Here is a 20307-nt window from a genome sequence, read left to right on the forward strand (position 1 = left end):
GAATCTTCCAGCACATCACGGGAAAAAGGAAGGCAGATTAAAATGGTAACTTTTATGATTACAATATTTTTGCAACATATCTGGTCACTGTAAGTGCCACAAGGAGCTCTGTTTGTAGTGCAGGTTGCCCCACTTACTATTACAAGCCCTTCTTTTCAGTTGCTTTGCTTTGCTTTTGGCAAAAAGTTTAAGTACTGGGGATCTACTTCAAGGTAATTTTTTTTGTTAAGGATTAGGAAGGAGGACAAGCAGAGGGGAAGCTTTAGTTAAGACAGACAATCATTTCAGAAAATGAGGTCAAAGAAGATATACTATTTTGCCCAGTCTATGATACATTTTTAGCATGGTTTCATTAAGAAACGCTGGTAATTTTATGTTTTGGTGTAGGGATTTCAAAAGTCCTGACATCATGGATTTCATGGCATTGCTATAAAATGTGGCCAAATATAGAAAAGTTTTGAACCTTTGTAAAAATAAAAAATCTCAGTTTAATAGTGTAGGGCCTTATTTAGATTTTGGCCTCTCAATTAATTGGAGATTCTAGCTATACTGAACACCCTTATCTCAGGGCTGCAGGGCCCTGAACAGCACTTTTTCTGTAACAATATTCTTTATGGCTGCTGTGGCCATTGTAGTTATGGACATTGGAAGTGAGGACAGTAAAACTGAGTTGGTTGAAACTGGAATTTTGATTTTGCATAAAAATGTGACCATTAAATTTACAGCAAATTTTTGTTTGATTTTCTATTAAATCAAATATTTTAAAACTTTTCATTCAGAATGAAAGTTCCAAAAATTGTTTTATCATATTCTTTAGAAAAGTTACATTTTCTACTACTATATCTTCTTGCATGTAATGCATTCCAGAATATAATACATACCTTGTTTTTGAAAGGTAGAATGAAGCAAAAAGATCTTTTTTTGTACAAAGTAATGAAGTAGTAGCAGCTGGGAGATACTCATTGATCTACTCCTTGTGGATCACTGCAGATTTTATTTTACATTTCACCTAGTAAGTGGCAGAACCTGTTTTTACCATATTCCTTATACATAATGTATATCCTAATTTCCAGCAACTGTTTTTTGGGAAAGGTTTGTGCTTTACATGATAAAATATGGTATTTAAAATGTTGATGGTATCTGCTACTTAGTTTTCTAGAGTGTTATCTTGTTTATTTGTTTTATATGCTGCCTTCCCAACAAAAGCTCAGAGCAGCTTACAATAAAAGAATAAAATAACTGAAAAAACATGGGAATGAACAGCTTAAAAAGCAAGTAGAGTAACAACATAAAACAGAATCCCCTTTGCTTTGTAATGAAAGTTTGACACAGCAGGGGGTGGATAGGATGTGGGCAGCAGCTGTTGCAGCAGCCAGAGCCCAGCCTAGAGCTGCTGCCATTCCTGCATGGCTGGGCTGGGACTGGAGGCAGCATGGGCTTTATGTTTCCTGCCCCAGGCTGGAGTAGGGACTCAGCTGGAGCCAGATCTGCAATGGGAAGGTAAGTGGCAGTGACTGTTGGGGGAGGAAGGGAAAGCAGGGGGGAGGCGGAGGTGGCAGAATGGGGCAGTAGCTGAGGCTCCAACTCCAACACTGGGCTCAGGGTCAGAGTTGAAGCTACAAGCAATGCACTCCCTGCTTGTGGTCAAATCTAAAATACAGGATCCCCCCACCCACCCTTGTTGAATGGGGGAAAAAGACCTCATCTTGGATTCAAGTAAATATGGTACTCCAAATGTATCTTAATTATAGCTTTAAAGTGTGGGGTAAGAAGATACAAAATAATATTTTATTATTTTATTAGTATTATTGATTTGTTCTAGCATAAGTAGGTGGTATTATCATTAACATAAGTTGAGAGTCACACCATACAGTTTAAAGTCTGTTTAAATTTGAAAGCCTTACAAGCAAATGAGGGGTGAATACAGGTCAGGGAGGTGAAAGAAAATGGTAATGAGAACAAATGATTGCGTATGTAGGAAAAGCTATCAAAGACAGAAGTGAAAGTGTGTCAGAAAAAATCATTTGGTGGACTAAAATAATAATACTAGAATAAAACCAAAACCATTACAGCGTAAGGTAGCTTTGCTCTACCTCCCAGCCACATCCTATAATACACAGTGTTCTTAGTACTCAGGTAGCCACTTATCCTTGATGATGATGCTTTCAAGGTATACCTGACTGAACCGTACAAGAACCATCTGGTCAAGTGCTGCTTTAATATGCACAGAGACAGCCTCACAAAGCAGCATAGATTGTTTTCATAAACTATAATTTGACTGTCAAGATTTAATTACCAAATAAAACCAAGCCTTTGAAATAAACAGAACATTTTGCAATGTCAGACAAACAGATTATCTGGAGGGGAAGGGGCAGGGGAACATCCTTTAATGCTACCCACAGTGAGCTGTGGTAAGTATCAATAGAGAGAGAGAGAAAAAATAACTTTTGCCTGCTATTTAATTAATAATGTATTGCAAGTCTATATCACCATCTTGGGGCCCTTATGCTTACTAGTTAATTAAATCCCATTAGTATGCCCATTTCAAGATGTGGAAGCTGAAATACAGAGGTCACACAGGAAACTTGTTATAAACTCCCAACTCCCGTGCCTGTGCTTTAACCACATGATCTACTTTCCTCCCTTACTATCATCACATCTCATCATAGGACATTAGTTTCACTGATCTTCACTCTAAAGCTCTACTCGAAAATGCAGGAAACCTCAAAATCCCTCCCTGCAGCCACCTATCTTTTCTGATGATGTCTCTGGACAAAGGGCTGCATGGACTGCCATTTTAAGGTCAGCTATTCTTTATCCTGCATCCCTGATGAACTGGTCAATAATAGCCACTGGTCCATTACCCTTATATAATGATCTTTGAATGGAAGGAAGACAGCGAGAGCCCACTTGGGGCACTACAAGACAGCTGGAGTTGGAGAATATTCTTGTTCTAATGACAGCCATCCCTCAAAATGAGCCCAAGGCAGATGCCCTATATATATGTCCCTGCATAATCCCTAACATGGCCGGGATAGCAAGGTTTCCTTTGCCTACAACTTGTTTTCTAAGGATGCCTCCCTTGGTACATATTGTGTTGTTTCTTTCCTCAGTCTTATTGTGTCAGTCAGGTGCCAAGGGAACAAGAACTCCATTGTCCTAAGGAGTTAACCTGCCTTTTTAGAAAACCCTTATGCCATATAAGGTGGCGGCACTGCATCAGACCTGTTGGTACCTTCAGTAAGTCACCTAGGTAGGGGAGGAACAGCTACCTTAGTTTCTGAATGGGAGGAGGTCTGAGGCAGGCTGTTTTTTACTTTCCCTTAGCTATCAAAAGATATTGAGATGATCACAGGAACAAGTAGCTTACAGGGGAGAAAAAGGCAGCCACATATGTATGGCATCTCATATTCCAGAACCTGCTCAGGCTTAGCTATTTTTTCACAAGGCTAACACAGATCTCAGCCTGCAATGATTTGGGATGCTTTCATGGTCTGTACTACACTGCCCTACTATAAATAGCTGCTTGTGGAGGAACAGAGCCGTCCTGCTTCTAGAGTTACAAAAAACCCTCACAAAGTCTGTAGAGAAAAGTGTGTAGCATCACACACACAAACAAACATGATTGTAACTCAGTATTAATGAGAACTGCCATGTTTAACCTTGTGGTACTATGGAGAATGATAGACGGCAGAATGGCTTACTAACAAAGCACAATTCCCATGAAGAGCACCACATATCTGTAATTGAGTTTTTGTGCCTGGCTACATGTAAACACTTTAATATAAATCATTTATATAGAATGATAGAGAAGCAGGGCTGAAAGGGACCTCCACAGGTCATCTAGTCCAACTCCCTGCTTGAGGCATGATCATCCCTATCCAAACCATCCTGTACAAATCTGCTGTCTAACCTCTTAGCAAAACTATACAGTCAGCCCTGACACAAGCAGAAGACATAACACCTTAACCTGCCTCAGGTAAAGCAGGGGGACCGTGTGCTCTGCCCTGCGATGGCATGGTATGCAAGCTGTCTGGTGGTATGCAAGCTCTCTGCACCATTCTCTTCAGTAGCCCGGTCTTTTTTACACAGTTTTCCATTGCCTGGAAAAGAGTGGTACTATAAAAGCCACTTAGATGCTGAGGCTTACAGGAGGATCAATCCAAAGAGACAAGAGCAGATACACGTTTGACTCTCTGGCAATCCTCTTCTCCAAATTACACAGACCCACGAAGACCCTCCAACTACCATGCTTCTATAAAAAACCTTGCCTGAAAGATAAAATGTCACCGAGAAAATGCTTGGGCAGTGTGAATATATCCTTTCCTTGTTTTCTCTAGTCTCTTTCACTTTGGATCACTGTTTGCTCCTAGGTAGCAATGAATCATACTAGTTCCACAGACACTATCAAAAACATCATACATATGCATACACACGTGATCATGACCACAAAACATGGCAAACTATTTTCCCACATGTATCTCAATACTGCTGCATGAATAGAGTGGAGTCTAGGCCAGTTGTTGCTTCCAGGTTCTCTTTTAAAGGAAGTATCCCCAACATACTAAAGCTTCTGAAGTGCTCTGCCATCTATCACTGGGCTATATTAATTTTCAAATTGACTCTTGTTAAGACTGGAAATAACGCAGTGGGAATGATTTATGCCCCTTTCCTAACCCTCCTGCTTCAACTAGATTCCAACTAGATCTTGCAGGGGAGGATCCACAGAGAGGATCTCCTGTGAAACAGCAGGAGTGTATTCTACCTTGAACCATCTCGACATATAGCATTACATTGCTCCGTGTGTTAGCATCCCCTGCTGTGACAGAAATACTTGTAATGCAGTTCACAGGGAAGCCCTGCAACAAACTGCACAGAGGTAGGGGCAAACTGCAACAGTGCTTTGAAATCTTAAAATGAAAAAAGTAAAGTAATTGTAGACAGTTTTCTCTATTAATATTTAGCCCAAGTCTGTCACTATGAGTTAAATAGCCATTAAAAAGGTTATAATGCTTCTTCAGATTTTCTGGGAGATGTTTTGTGGGGAAAGTTAGTGACCTAGGAGTGACAAGAAATAATGGTCACAAGCTGGCAGAGGGTAGATTCAGATTAGACATCAGGAGGCGTTACTTCACTGTCAGGGTGGCTAGGATCTGCAACCAACTTCCAAGTGAAGTGGTGCTGGCTCCTACCCTGGGGGTTTTCAAGAGGAGGCTAGATGAACACCTTGCTGGGGTCGTTTGACCCCAGTACTCTTTCCTGCCATGGCAGGGGGTCGGACTTGATGATCTGCTCACGTCCCTTTCGACCCTACCAACTATGAAACTATGAAATTAATTACTGATCTGTATTGGTTGTTGATGCGCAGAAGCACTCGGGGCACTGTTCAAATTAAATATAATTTCATAGATGGAGCATACCCTTCAAATGAATACTAAAGAAACTGGGGAGGAGGGCTGGGTTTGTGATAACATGCATCTGTATACCAGACGCTTTGAAAAACTGGGAAGGGGACACAAACCCATGAGTTTAGAGCACCTCGAAATTACCAGCCTTCTGCTCCTCTGCTACTGTGAGGGTCACTGGCCTCTGATATCATAAACCAATTACAGGAAAGGAAAGAGAGCCTATTCAGCCTGTATTTTGCTCATTAAAATCTAACACAGATAACAGGTATCAAACATTCAATTTCTTCCTGTACCTGATGGCTTACTGACTAATTATATTGCATTTGTTTGTGTGCCCACAACTGAAATCTCTAAAACTGACACAAATAATGATAAAATTAGGAAAGAGTGGCCTGACATGATTCACAGACTGACATGAATATGAATTAAGAAACAGTTCTAAACTCAATATATTAAGGCTAATTGGTATTTACTGTATTACCCAATAACACAATGAGAAAGGTTCATTACCTGCTTCAGTAAGGCTAAGCTAATTTTAACTGTCAAAGGGTTAGAGTCAAAGACATATAAAATAGAGATCTATTTCCTCAGTGAAATTAGAAGGGCTATTTAATTTCTTTCTTGTCTGTTAACTGTACACCCGAAGAAACCATTTTGAAATAAATAACGAGTGTAAATAGACTCCATTTCCTACATGGCCATTTAACTTGTAAAAGCTTTCTTAAGTCAAGTGAAATTTGGAAACATCTGTCTTTACAAAGTTAGAAAATGGACACAAGATCTCTCTCATGCTAGGCTATCCTAAGCAGTCTAAAAGTAGTGGAGTCCAAAGAAGATCCAGAATTCTGCCAGTCTGCCTGATACTATATTTTTAAACTTTAAGGAAAGAAAATAGGCTTTTTTGAGTAAGAATTGCCTGTATGACTCACCCCCAGAATGCTATTTCTAACTGTAAATCACCTTAAATACAAATTTGTCATTGTTCCAGCACAAGAAAGTATGGAACATTATTTCTTTTTTACAAAACCTGCAGGAATTTATCTGTATTTTCTAGTTCAAGATGTATGTCATTGCAAGAGTGCTTATAAAATTGCCTGAATGTTTTTATTTGTAACTTCTATTATTGATTTGATTATTTGAAGATGTCATTTTGTATTGAACTCTTTAAATATTAAGAGGATACAAAAAGCCACAAAGTATTTTGTTCAGAGTTTTAGCACTTACTATTCTATCTGTTTAGTGGGGTTGTGCAAAGCTTCAACTTAATATTTGATTCAACAAATATTTGACATATTCGACCTTGAAAAGTGAAAGCTGAGTCGAATAGTAGCTGGTCAAATAGCTGTTGAATCAAATACCGGAAGTCAAATATTAACAGCACGAGTTGAATATTAACAGTGTGGGTTGAATATTTGACAAGGGTTGAATATTCGACTTGCCTATACTGGATTCTCTGGGGGGTGGTAAAAAAAATGAAAGTAAGGGGGGGAGGGAGAGGGGGAAGGAGTGCTTTCATGACTGCCATGTGGCTGGCCAGTGACCTGTCAGCATTCTCTTAGGTCCCTTCCAATCCCAGTGCTCTGGGGGAGGGCCAGAGAAAATGCATAAAAGGCAGCAGTTTTTCAGCTCCCTGCTTTCTGCCTTGGGGTCAGTTTCTGAGCTGCTGGTGTTCTCCAGCACCTCTGCGTCACACCATGACGGCTGAAAGCCCTGATCTTCAACAGATTCCCTGCTTGCAGCGCTACAGGGAGTTCTGAGAACTTGGTGCTTTTATTTTATAACTACTTTTCATATTAGTTTACGCTTATATTGTATAGGCTTAGTAGTAGCCTAGGATCTATTCTATATGTAGGCATTTTTTTTATACATCATTCATTCTTTCCACCACACCAATGCTTCTCAATATATTATCTACACACACAAACACATTTACATAAAGTCCAGAAATCTAACCCGCGGTGCACAGCACACTTAGACGTTCCAGTGTACATACGAAGGAACACATTATGAAGTGAGGCGGAAAGGCAGGTGGTCACACTGGCCAGTCTGCACGAAGGGGAGCAAGGGGGGGTTGCAAGCAGGAGAACTGCAGTTTCTCCCCCCACCAAACTCAGACGCAGCCTCTTTCCTCCCGCTACAAGGGATGAGGCTGCTACAAGCAGTAAAGAGAGGGGAGCAGCAGTGCCACCACAGCCACTGCCTGTGCCTGAGACTCTCTCATGCCCAGACACAGCAGCCACAACCTCTCCCACCATAACTGCAACCAGCACAGCAGTGCACTCCTCCCCTGTGTCACTGCCTATGCTGAGCCTTCCAGCGCCAGAAGAAAAGCTGGTGCTGGATCTGGATCTCAGTGCCCTGGCAAGGGAAGTCCTGGGAAAGGAAGGGGAATCAGTTGAGTTTGTGCTCGACACCCCTCAGGTTTTTTCCTTTCAAGCCACGAGGTCTTTCCCAGAAGGCACTTCAGAAGGTGCCTCTGTACAGGTGAAGGCAAGCGGCTCAGCTGAGTCTGCTCTTTCTCTTTCTGTGCCTCTGACTGCTGAAGGGGGGGAGAGTTCAGCAGCATCCACAGATGCACCCGCACGCCAGAGGGTAAGGCCTAGTACTGGCATGGTCTGGGATCATTATGAGCTGGCAGATGATCCTGTGTTTGTTATCTGTGTGCACTGCTGAGCCAAAATCAGCTGGGACAAGGGAACAAAGTGCATGACCACCTTGGGGATGCTGAATCATCTCCACAGGTACCACCCCTTTGCCACAGGAACGGCCCCACTTGCTCCACAGCCCCTGTCCCCACACAGCAGAGGCAGGGCACCCTGGAACATTGGGGCAAAAGGGACCAGTTGCAAATGTGAGCAAGGTCACCCAGACCATTGGGCAGATGCTTGCTCTGGATGGCCAGCCCTTCACCTTTATCGAGCGGCCAGGGTTCAGGCGGCTCCTGGCACTGCTGGCTCCATCCTACCAGGTGCCCACATGTACCACCTTCAGCAGGACAGTGGTGCCCTCCCTATATGAAGTATGCAGGGAGCACTTGAGGGAGGAGCTGTACAAGGCAGGTCCGCAGGTGACCGTACACTTCACCTCGGACATCTGGAGCAGCTGGGGTGGAGATCATGCGTACCTCTCCCTCACAGGGCACTGGTGTGGCCAGTCAGGTCATCAGTGGGCTTTCCTTTATGCCAAGGTGATGGATCAGTCCCACACAGCAGCAGAGATAAGGGGGCCCATGAACCGCATGGTGCAGGGGTGGCTGGGCATTGGGCAGGCTGAGCTCACCTGCGCCTTAATGGTCACCGATAATGGGGGCAATATGGTCAAGGCAGTCCGTGATGCCAACTTTGCTGATATTCACTGTGTGGCACACAATTTAGGGATGCCTTGGAGGGGGACAGGGCTGCCAGTGATGGCCTTGGAGGGGGACAGGGCTGCCGGTGATGGCACCAGCAACACCAGCAGGCTTGTTTCCAGATGCAGGAAGGTGGCAGGCTACTTCCACCGGAGCATCAAGGGGGGCAAGATGCTGCGGGACAAACAAAGCAGAGCTAAAAGTCCCACAGCATACAATCATCCAGGATGTGGAGACTCGGTGGAATTCCACATACTGGATGCTCGAGAGGCTGGTGGAGCAACAGAAGGCCATCCATGAGCTGGCCTTGCTTGGGGAGATTGGGATCAGCGGCCTCCTGACCAAAGCTGAGTGGGATACCATCTCCCAGATCTTGCTGGTCCTCAAGGCCACTGAGACCCTCAGTGCTGCTGATGCCTTCCTCAGCCCAGTGGTCCCCATTGTGAAGGAGCTCTGCAGCCAAATGGAGAGCTTCCTGGGGGCCAATGTTCCTGGCTGGGGCAGGCCACTTTCACCAGATGTGCAGGCTGAAGGAGGGCCTTAAGAAAAGGCTTGAACTCTTGGGGTCCAACACAGCGCATATGCTGGCCATCACCTGTGACCCAAGGGTGAAGGGCACCATATGTGGCAACGAGGCACACGGGGATCCACTGCCTGAACCCAGCCTGCCATCCATGAGTCAGTCTTTCCCTCCACCACAGGTGCTGCCAATATGGGTTAAGGCCATGGCAAATATTAGGGGGTCCAGACCCCAGGATGAGGCAGACAGCCCTCACGCCGTGGTGTCTGGCTATCTTGCTGAGCCTGTGGAGTCCTTGGACTGTGACCCCTTGGCCTACTGGGCAACCCGCAGCCTGATGTGGCCGGATCTGGCCACAGTTGCCCGGGAATACCTGTCCTGTCCACCAACCAGTGTGCCAAGCGAGAGGGTGTTCAGTGTGGCTGCGGATGTTGTGACACCCCACTGCACTTGCTTGGATCCTGGTTTGGGGGAGCAGCTGGTGTTCCTGAAGGTGAACCTCCTGCTGCTGGGGGTCCCCAAGCTCCAGGTTCAGACGGAGCGAATGCCGCCCTCCTCTCTCTATCTGGAGCACGAGTTTTGTCTGTCAGCAGCCTAAGGTGCAGTTTCCCCCCAAATCCCTGCACCTATCACTGTGAAAGTTGGCAGGCTTTGTTGCCTCTTCTGGGGCTAGCAAGCCTGCAGTTTTGAGCTCCCTGTGGCTTTCCATACAGAAGTCACAGGAGGTTTTCTCTCCAAAATTTGGGGTGCAGTTTCTCTGTATCCCCTGACCCTATCTTGTTGAAACTTGGCACACTTTGTGGGCTCCTCAGGAGCTACCATTCCTGCACGTTTCATCAAGATCAGACAAGAAATGCCAAAGTTATAGCCTGCTTTGATCTTCCCCATTATAGCCTATGAGGAAGTTGAAGCAGCTCAAATATTCGACTGAGCTTCGACTCGAGGTCGAAGCGGACCCGCTTCAACTCGAAGAGGATGGCAAATCAAAGTGGGACCTGGTTTAATATTCGACATAGCTGTCGAATCGAATATTACCTGCTCTGCACAGCCCTACTGTTTTAGCTTATGAGGTCCAAAGGGGCAAATACTGATCTTAATGACACAAGTATAAACTTAACTGCAATGAATAAAGATAGTCTAGATGTAGGTTAGTGTGACACAAAAGAAACTGCAATCCCCTTATTTGAATCTAAAAGTTCCCTATAGCACGAAGTCAGAGAAAACGTTCACTGCCTATTGAAACCAAAATATTCAAGGTGTAATATTTTTGATCCTGGTGCAGCACTTAGAGCTATGAAGGCATCTTTTTGTGAAAAAGATGTCAAATTTCTGTGTGGCCTATTCCCTGCTTTTTGATACCCACAAATTGTAGGGGTTCCTTCCTCTCCATAAGTCTGTTCCAAGATCTATCTTTGGGAGGGCAAGAAACCTTACAATAATGTCTCCAACAGAGAAATCTATCTTGATATCTTTATTAGCTCCAGAACTACTGAAGATAAACCAATGGGAATAGGTGATAAATCCCAGATGTGTAAAAGGAACTCCATCAGACACAAATAACCTTGGTGGCATAGGTGCCAACTTTGGTTTTTGCCAGTGGGTGCTTTCTTTTTTTCCCCCCTTTTTTTGCATTCCTGTGCCAAACCCAGCACATGCCCAGAAGAAGCAGTGCGTTACTTTAGCCTGGCTTGCCTGGCATGGCACTCGCTAATTTTTTTTTGGTGGGTGCTTGAGTCCCAGAGCACCCATGAAGTCAGCACCTATGCTTAGTGGTTCCTTCAGCCTCAGCTTCTTTTTGCTGACCATAGCATATTATTCTCTTCAGATCCTGGACATACTTAAATACAGTGCAGACTCAGCTATGCCAGTGTTAGTTTATTTTCTAGGCTAGGTAGGAGTAGCTACTGCCACCCTCCTTCAAGAGTCCTGTATCTCCCCAGTAAATACTAAGAGAATTGGATTCAGTACTGTTATTGTTAGCAACAGGGTAAGTATGAAACAAAGTAAAGAACTTGAGAATTAAATGCACAGAAACTTTAAAAGTTTCCCTGCCCCACTACAAAGATTGGAGTTAGCTAGCATCTTTAGTGAATTTAATGTTTCTTGCTTTAATATACAGAAACTAGTGGATGGTATCTTTCAGATCAATACACTCTGCAATTTGACTTTCAAATGAAATTCAAGTAAGAGTCCACAACTAAGACTGAGCCACTTTAGGACACAAATATGTCTTAACAAGCCTAGGCTTTGAAAAAAACAGCATTCTCATTTTGGAACAGATGGAGGCAAGGTTATCAGATTCCTGAGTGTGATGGATAGATTTGGACACAAAGACAAAAACTTATTTTTGCACTGAAGTGAAGATTTTGGGTGTGTTCCAGGTTTCAGTGGCCTGCCAAGAACTTGCAGTTCATTGTAAAGATCCTGGGCATTTATGTCAGAGGATGTCACTTAACCAGACTGTCTATCCTTTGCTTTGCTTAGGGCAATCTCTCCCTCTTATAATTCATTGCAAAGGGTATTTATTATAGAGATGTAAAAAAAGTCAAAGCAGTTTGTGGTGCTCCTCAAACTGGAAAAATCTTTTTTTTTAAGGTGCTGTCTGACAGCATCCAAAATATAATAGAAAATGACTTTACAGTTCTTTTTTAGATTAGTTATTCCATCTCTGGTGTGGTAATCAATTATTCTCTTTGTGGTTACTCTAAATTCTTTTTCCATCAGGGAAACTTGCTTCAATTTCCATTTCATCAGCCATTTCCTGAGCATCAGGTATCACACTCATGAATTAGCATGGTAGTTTGCCATAAAATCCTATGTAGCTTTTAAATTAATGCATAATTTGTTTACTATCCCCTGCAGCTTCCTGAAGTATTTCACTTGTGGTATTGACTTCATTAAGGATATCATACAAAATAACCACAATATACAAAATTTATAGCAGCAGGTTTTGAGAGCCAGTAATTTGGCATTGCTTTGAGTTTCAGTTCCTACAGGTGCTTTGAAGATAGAATAATTGGAAACTAGAATTTGGAACTGAAATACGTGGATCCCATCATTTCAGCTTTACCATCTCATTTCACTTACAGGCTTTGTAAACAGGTTGGTCACATGTTGGCATGTTATAGTCCAGTACTCTGATAGGCTGCACAAAAGTATAAATGATTTGAACCCAATTGAAAGAGAGAGGTGTATAAAGGATGGAAGACAGGAAACTCCACTAAGGAGGAGTATTCTGCACTGGTCCACACCTGTAGGGAGAGAACTAGGAAAGCCAAGGCTGTAACCAAATTCCAACTGACTGCACGAATCAAGGACAATAAAAAGTCCTTCTTCACATATGTGGGGAATCGGAAGAAAAACAAGGGCAACATTGGACCCCTGCTAAACCAAATGGGGCAGCTGACAACCGATACCCAGGAAAAATCTAATCAGCTTAATAATTACTTTGCGTCGGTTTTGCACCAGCCGTAAGGGGCCACCCTGCTTAACATGATGTTGGATGGCCAGGGTGAGGGTGAATACACACCCACTATTAGCGTAGATCTTGTGAAGGAACACCTTGAGAAACTGGACACCCAAAAATCAGCTGGTCTAGATAGATTGCACCCAAGAGTGCTAAAAGAACTAGCAGACATCATAGCGCAGCCACTGGCAAAGATATTTGAGAACTCGTGGTGCTCAGGTGAAGTACCTGAAGATTGGAAGAGGGCCAGTGTAGTGTCTATCTTCAAGACAGGGAGGAAAGAAGATCTGGGAAACGACAGGCCAATCAGTTTGACCTCAATACCTGGAAAGATCTTGGAAAAAATTATCAGAGAAACCATTTTCAACAGGCTAAAAGAAGGCAACATTCTGAGGGATAGTAGCATAGGTTTGTTGTGGGTAGGTCTTGCCTCACCAATCTCATTTCCTTTTATGACTAGGTGATGCATCACCTGGACAAAAGGGAAGAGGTTGATATATTTGGACATTAAAAAACGCTTTGACCTGGTGTCCCATGATGTCCTCATGGAAAAAAGGGCAACTGTGGCCTCAATTACCCTACGGTCCAATGGTTGGGGAACTGGCTTTGAGGTTGGACCCAGAGAGTGGTAGTTGATGAAACTAAATCAACATGGTACTCAGTGACCAGTGGTGTCCCCCAAGGCTCCATTCTCAGACCTGTACTCTTTAACATTTTTATAAACAATCTGGATTCTGGTGTCAGAAGCGGACTGGCTAAGTTTGCTGATGACACCAAACTTGGGTGATGAGTGTCCACACTTAAGGATAGGTTGGTGGTCCAGACTGACCTCGATAGACTTGTAAGGTGGGAGGATGTAAACCTGATAGCATTCAATACAGAGAAATGCAAAGTGCTCCTCCTTGGGTGGGAAAAAAACCCGCATCACACTTATAGGCTCGGCAGTGCTAAACCACGGCTGAAAGAGGCTTGGGGCATGACTGACTTCAAAATGAACATGAGCCACCAATGCAATACTGCAGCTGGCAAAGTGAACAAAACTCTGGTTTGCATCTACCGATGCATCTCCAGCAAGACCCAGAATGTCATCCTCCCACTGTACTCAGCCTTGGTGAGGCTGCAGCTGGACTAGTACTTCCAATTCTGGGCTCCACAATTCAGGAAGGATGTGGAGAAGTTTGAAAGAGTCCAGAGGAGAGCCATGCACTTGATCAGAGGGCAAGAGAATAGGCCTTATGAAGAGAGGCTGAGAGCCAAGGGACTCTTCAGCCTGGAGAAGAGGCTAGGCTCAGGAGTGACTTGGTGGCAATCTATAAGTACATAAGGGGTGTGCATTAGGATCTGGGATAACACCTGTTCACCAGAGCACCCCAAGGAATAACAGACTCCTGCAAGACCATTTTAGGCTGGTCTTGCAGGAGAAACTTCTTTACTATCAAAGCTCCCAAGGCCTGGAACAGACTCCCCCCAGAGGTGAAGGGGAGCACCTACTCTGGACACTTTTAAGAAACAGTTGGATGCTTATCTTGCTGGGATCCTTTGATCCTACCTGACTTGCTGCCCCTTGGGCAGGGGGCTGGACCCGATGATCTTGTGAGGTCAAGATCTCACAAGGCTCCTTCCAGCCCTAATGTCTTTGAAATCTATGAAACGTATGAAAAATAGAATTTCAATGCAATGACTCCATCACTGAATATAAGATGAAGAATGTCTTGCATCTGAAAGCTTGTCTAATGTGATCCCAGCTACATAGTTGATCCAAAAAAAGATACCAGTCTAAGACATCTTTGCCTCTCCTGTAAAATTAAAGAATGTACAGTGAATAGAAGAAAATATGCTCTCCATCTAGAGCCTAAATTATTTTCAAAACTCTACTCTGCTTGCCTTTCACTGCCTTATTGTTGTAGCACTGACCTCTCAAATTGTAATTTTTTCATTATTCATTTAACTATTCAGGAAGAAACTATTCAAGGAGAATTTCCAGAGTCACTTGAATCCTTCACATAAAAAAAAAATCCAAAAATATGCCCTGTGATCACAGCATTCTTTTCTTGCCCCAGTTGCTTCTTTTGGCAATACAAACCTAACAATAATTCCCATTGTGGGATGAATAGACCTCACTTGTTGAATCTTGAAATGTAGCATTCTCTATTCTGTGCCACCTGATCAATTTTTTTTAAAGTCTTTCTCAAACCGTGTTCTATCAGAGAATTAATTTGGCACCTTTCTTTTTATCAGGCATAAAATCTTGCTTCTCTAATTTCAAAGTTTCTTCACATATCAGAATTGATCACACAAGCTGTCCGTATCTCATCTTCTGGGAGAATGCTTGAGATGTTCTTCCACTCTTGAATACTGCTCCTAGCTAAAGTAAAATCTCTGGAGTTAAACAACTTGCAGCAGAAGTAAACAAAACTAGTTCAAGTGGAATAGAGAAGCCAATCTTACCTGATATATTCTCCATGACAGATAGCATGAAAAATGAAAAGCTGGAAATTTTCTTCTATTACTGTCCCAAGGAAAATCCTTACAATTTGAATGTACTGGCACAGCATTTTTAGGCAAAAGGTGGATTCATAGATTTCTGTACACTTCGCAGGATCTCTCATAAAATCAATGCTCACAGTCATCTCCTTTGTAGATTTCTTTGCATTTCTTGAATAACTGCATTTTATTAATTATTATTGATCAAAGACATTCAGAGATGGAGCTTTCACTGATGACATTTTCTTCTTGCTCACTACTTTGAGACCATTCCCTACCTTTAGCAGAAACAAAACTTTCCTCATAAAGGTTACTTTCAGAAGTAGAAATGCTGGCATTGATGAACATTCATAACTAGAAGAGCCCAATACATCAACAGGAAACCAAAACATTTGGTTTCAGAAAGCATGACTTTACTTTGCAGTGTCTAGTTCTTTTTAAACTTGTCCTTTCTAATATTCAATTTTCATTCTTACTTTTAATGAGCAATCATCACTTTTTCCCACTTTTTATTTTTAAAGTCACTGTCACTTTCAGCCATCGTATTCAGACAGCTTCTGAAGATCACTAACTGATGACATGTATACAAGTAAAAGCTAATCTAGGAACCTGTAAACAAGTGCAAATAAACTTAACCAAATAGAAAGTGTCCTCTGTCATTTGCTGTTTTCTTGGCAACAAGTTCTACAACAACACTGAATTGTCAATTTTAGCAGAAAATCATTACAGCCAGTGAATACTGCATGTTTCACTGGTATAAAGTTGCTTTTTTGACATTACTAACTCCTTGCTAAAGCAGGCAGCTGCCCCCTTTGCTACCCTTAAACCTGGGTCTTGGCCTCCTCTGATCCTGCAGCCACTGCACATGTCCTCTCCTGAAGCCATTGCAGTCCCTTTTCCAAGGGCAGCCACATCCTTCAATTGGTAGACCTAGCAGCAGGAAGAAGGTGTGGGGGTTTTTGGACAGCTTTCTCTCTAGCCGGGTTCTGGTTTGTAACAAATTTATAAAATTTCCATGTCTAAAATCTAATATTTGAGGGCCTATCTTAAAATTGAAGTCATCCTGAATTTGAGTAGATACAGTAATGACACTGAACTTCTAATTTATAATCTCAATGCTTTGCTTCTATTCTACAACTGTAGAGAATACAGGAGTGATCACTGTGAAATGAAAAACCACTTGAAACTGAAGTTCCTTTCATTATAGTCTCAGAAACTAAGGCTCGACTTTATTAATATGGACAGTGAAATTACCCATTTTAAAAAGTACAGTCTATTATAATTGCTTTTTTCTAGAGGTGCACTGATACATCGGTTCAATATTGGATCAGCACTGATATAAAGAAATTAACTGTATTGGAAATCAGCCTGATGTGGCCGATAATTTGGCAGATAAATGCCCATGCATGTGCGCAGCTGCAGGGAGCACAGGCAAGGAGCACAGTCTGGCAGCATAGAGAGCTGTGTGCAGCTGGTAAGTGATGGAAGGGGAAGGGGGAGGGAAGGAGTGTGGGGGGGCAGATCAAGGCCCCCATGAAGAGGCAGGTGTGGGGCTGGGGCAGGGACTGGGGTAGGTGCTGTGCAGCTGTGCAGAGCATGAGACAGAGCCATGGCTCATGTGGGATGGGAGAGAAGGGCAGCTCCCACTGCCGCGCGCACCCTGGGAGGGCATGGGGGAGTGTGACCCCAGATCTATGCAGGGTGCAGGTGGGGTGGGCTGCGCTGGGCTCTTCCCTGTGTGGGGCTGGGCTGGGCTTGGAATAGGTTGTGGCGGCGCAGGGAGGGGCCTATGGTGGGGGGAGCTACAGAGAAATTTGCCTTCCCAGGGTGTGCGCAGTGGCAAGAGCCACCGCACCAACCACTCCTCTGTGTTCCTTGGATGAACTGTGGCTTTGGCCTGTGCCTGCCCTGCCCCAGCCTCACCCCCCACACTTCCTCCCTCACCACAGGGAGCACTGATCTGCCCTCCACACGTCTTTTCCCTCCCCACTCCCCTACCACAGACTTACCAGCTGGATGCAGGTGTATCAGAAATCAGATTGGTATTGCCTGATATGCCTCCTTAAAAATCAACTATCGGTATCAGCCCCCAAAATTCTATCAGTGCACTCCTACTTTTTTCCACTTGGAAATAGGTACATGTTTCTGCTTAGTTATCCACAGTGATATTATCCAGATCCTTTTCCTAAATATTTATAGCTGCTTCAGATTCAACAAATTGCTGTCTGTGTATTCACTTTATTACCAGCAAAAGATAGTTATAGACTCTATGAATTGTATTGTATGGTGATGTCTGATGAAAGGAATCAAGACTTTGAACTGAAGTATTCTTATCAAACACAACTTCTTTCTGTATTTGACAATACTACTAACTTGTTCAAGCTTTCTTTTTCTGATACACTTAGGGCATATTTGCACTGCAGTGCTGCTAGTTTATGAAGATGTATCCAGGCTAGGTTTAAGATAGCCAGTTTAGATTCTGCTTGCAATCTAGCTTCAACAGCATGGAAGCTAGCATGAGCTAACTTCCCAAGCATTTACCCAGCACCTGAGGCTCTTCCTCTTTAATTGGTTAAAGTGCTGCAGATTTTTTTTAAAAAAAATTCCAACCTGGACAATCAGACATCCTGTATACTGCTGCCTTAACTAAATATCCATCTCATATTCATATTAGAGAATGAACTAAACCAAAATTCATTTTAGATTATCCCGTTTATATTTGCATTACAGCAGTTGTGCCTGAGCTTTTCAACCTATGAGACAGAGCCACAGACCAGATCTGATCTGTGGGCTGGATCCAGCATGTGGTGCTGGCTCAGCCAAGGCCCAATTCAGTTCAGCAGAAATGGCCTACTTGGATCCCAGTCCCACACAGCTGCATCAGGCCCTGGTAGGTGTCCACAGGCCTCCATCAGGCCCTGGCCTAGCTGTTTCCATGAAGCTGGCTTGATCCAACCTCACTGGAAATAGGCCTGATTCCTCTGCCTGGGACTGGCCCATGTAGGACCGATTCAACCACTTGGGACCTGGAAATTTGGTGGCCAGGGAGTGGTGGTAGCATGTATTGCCATTGTTCCTCACTCCCAAATTTCTGGACTCAGGCCAGATTACATGGCTCCATAGGCTGAATCTAGCCCACAGGCTGGGATTTGAGCACCCCTGTATTACATTTGTTTCCTACACTACATTTTAATAGTCTATCTGTATAAGAGTTGTTGAAGAGAAATAATACTGCAAGTTTAAACCAATGGCAGTTATGAAACAGTATTGTGAAATATTGCAACAATGCAAAGGACCTTTTAGAAAGGACAGGTTGGGAGGTAGTATACTGGGATTCTTATATTTATGATGGGATTATTTTGCCAGATGTATTTTTTTTTTAGTTTGCTAGACTGAACTGCGGTAAAGTAAGGGACATTTCAGCTTTGGAGAATGGGATTATACCAGTTTATTATTTCTTATAAATCACATTGCAAGAAATAAATGGTGCAGTTTGGGATGATAAAACTCAAGAAAGCAGCATAATTATAGACATAGTTACAAAAAGTAGAGCTGCTGTATACCACTCAAAATTACTATTCTAACAGGTTAGAATCAGCAAGAAAAGAAAAGAGAAGAAAAGAAAAGAAAAATAGCTGCTCTGAATTCAGCCTACATTTGTTTCTTCAATATGGCTTTACTCAGTCTTATGTCATTTCAATTCATTTCTTAGTTTTGATGCCAGTCTGACTCTTTAATTACTAATGTCAAATTTAAGCCTTGAAAAATTATTAAAAGTACATTATAAAATAACATACTATAATACTGGAGTACTTGCATTCATGCATCATCAGGAAATAGGACATGAATCACTCATTATGCTGTCTGTATTGTGTATGTAATAGAGACGTAAGGGTCAACTCATAAGGCTGGCACTTTAATCCAGCTCAAGGTACAAATATATATTTCATTATATTTGGTGTCTTAAGCTTTTCTTTTTTATCTGTAGGTTTTTACAGCTGCCCTTAGAAAATACTAATGAATGTTTTTCCTATTTCCTTCTAAGCAAGGGCAATACCACTGCTTACCAACCAAATACTACATTTTTCTGATTAGCTGTTCTTCTTTTCCCTTATAAAAGAACCAAAAAGATCACAGTTAAATTATACACAGGGGGCTTGGCTACACATGCAAATGCTGCCGGGTGGGCTTACCCTACAGCAGTGGTTCCCAAACTCTGACAGATTGCACACCACCAATTTAAAACGATACAACCTTAAATACCACCAGCAAATTTTTCAGTTCAACCTCAAGTACCACCAGCATAGTTTTGTCATATAAAGTAATTATAATAAATCTATTAATGGTACCATTGACAGGTTGTCTGTGTACCACTGGTGGTATGCATACCACAGATTAGGAACTGCTGCTGTAGGGTAAACTACTCTAGAAAATTTACCCCAGGCAGGTGTCTACACATGCAGGATTTGGGAGTAGAATTGCTGTTCCTGGTAGGTATGTGCACCTGCCCTCTCCAGTCCTGAACCAGACCCCTACAGCATCCAGGGGGGACTCTAGGTTCCCCTTGGGTGCTAGCCCAGGAGCTGGCAGGGAGAGTGGGGTGAGGAGACAGCTGTTTCCTGGTGGGAACTGAGAGATTGCTCCCTGCCCTCAGGAACTGCCTGCTGCTGAGATGGCAGTTCCTGAGCAGGGACAATATCCCTCTGTCCCCAGCAGCAGGGAGCTCCCATCCCCGGCTCCCTGGCTGGGGACATAGGGCTTGGAAACAGCTGCACGGGAGGGGCAGGCCCTAGCTCCCTGTCCAAATCCTTCAGTGGGGCAGCTAGCAGTAAGCCCCTGGCTGGGTGGGGAATCCAAGTAGCAGTGAGCCCCAGGCTGTGTGGGGAAGGCTACATGTGCAGCCTGGATCTGGCTGGGAACTGCCTGAAACAGGAACAGTCTCCCAGCCCCAAGCTCCCAATGTTCCCAAACACAGAACTTGGGCTGGGAGTTCCCTGCTGCTGGAGCAGAGTAACATTGTCCCCACCTGGACTGTCATGGTGAAGCTCACCCCAGCAGCAGGCAGCTCCTCAGGGAAGGG

The sequence above is a fragment of the Crocodylus siamensis genome, chromosome 1 (genome assembly GCF_052110815.1).
Source record: "Crocodylus siamensis isolate JL-2025a chromosome 1, ASM5211081v1, whole genome shotgun sequence".
NCBI lineage: Eukaryota > Metazoa > Chordata > Crocodylia > Crocodylidae > Crocodylus > Crocodylus siamensis.